Below are 1381 nucleotides of genomic sequence, written 5' to 3' on the forward strand. Positions count from 1 at the left end.
ATATATATATATATATATATATTTATATATATATATACATACATATACATACATACATACATAAAGAGAAATGGATAGATAGATAGATAAATAGATAGATAGATAGATAGATAGATAGATAGACAGATAGACAGACATGTATGTATGAGTTCATAAGCGAATTTAGACTCGCTTATACTTAGTCACAAAAATTCACACACTCAAATATGCCAACACGCATTCGGCTATATATATGTGTTTGTGTGTGTGTGTGTGTGTATGTGTGTGTGTGTGTGTGTGTGTAAGAGAAAGCGAGAAAAACAGATACACGCATTACGTGCTCATTTACAGTTTCCTACATATACTTATAGGCACATTCCTATGCACGCATGAATGTGTGTGTGTGTGTGTGTGTGTATGTGTGTGTGTGTTGTGTGTGTATGTGTGTATGTGTGTACATCCTAGATTCCTGTTTTCAACCACAAATGATGAAGCTAAGAAGCTATCTCTAACGTTGTCATTATATGTACAATTACACCCCTGTATATTTTGCGTGTAGGGGTGGTCGGCTAGGCGTATTATTATTATTATTATTATAATTATAATTATTATTATTATTATTATTATTATTATCATTATCATCATCATCATCATAATAATAATAATTATTATTATTATTTCACTTTACCGTAGGTTTTGTTGAAGCTCCTGGAGTCGTTGTTGTACTTCTCAGAACACTCGGTATTGACTGTTCTCATAGCTTCTGTGAGAGCGGACAGCAGCCTGCTGTCAGAAGTAAACAAGTTTGTATTGCAATATATCTCCTTTGTTATCTACTTTTCCCCTGGTTTATGATCGCTTACAGGTTCACTTCTCCCACGTTAATATAAATACGGTCATATATTAGGACCAAATAGTTTACGTAACTTCTATTTTCGTTAAGGTTCAGGCCAAACATTTTCAATCGATAGAAACATTCTGTTCTGAAGTATATTTGACAAACTTCAGTCCTCAAAGTTAAATGTGAATTATAAAGAGACCGTATTGGAGCCAACATGTCTTTTATCCATCCAGATATTTCCCATTATTAACGGAAAATAATTGTCATTCAAGTAAAAGGAAAAAGCCTAAGATATGAATGAACGCTGCAGCCATTGCGCTACGTGAGGTTTAAATAATTCTATGCACTATGCCGTAATGGCTGCCAGCAGGTTTGTATGTCGTCTGCTTTTGATTTCTTTTTATTTTATTCTATTCAAATTGTCATATTCTCTGAAACCATTTCAGGTGCAGTCTTTATTTTATTTTATAAGTTCTCTTCGATATCTTGCATTGAATTATATTGATTTTTCATTTCTTTTACCAGAAACTGCGAGGTAGTTCTAAGTTGTGAAATAAATAA

The 1381-nt window shown here is 32.9% G+C and overlaps 1 protein-coding gene across 1 annotated transcript in view; it reads right to left on the reverse strand.

Moving 5' to 3' along the window:
• LOC106884468 (neuronal acetylcholine receptor subunit alpha-10) overlaps nucleotides 1-727 on the reverse strand; it is an 83556-nt gene extending 82829 nt beyond the window's left edge. The window contains exon 1 of the mRNA XM_014935869.2: nucleotides 668-727. The gene's annotated coding sequence lies outside the window, so the exon portion shown is untranslated. The remainder of the gene's footprint in view (nucleotides 1-667) is intronic.
• Between the last annotated feature and the right edge of the window lie 654 nt (nucleotides 728-1381).

The sequence above is a fragment of the Octopus bimaculoides genome, chromosome 12 (assembly GCF_001194135.2).
Source record: "Octopus bimaculoides isolate UCB-OBI-ISO-001 chromosome 12, ASM119413v2, whole genome shotgun sequence".
NCBI classification, from domain to species: Eukaryota; Metazoa; Mollusca; class Cephalopoda; order Octopoda; family Octopodidae; genus Octopus; species Octopus bimaculoides.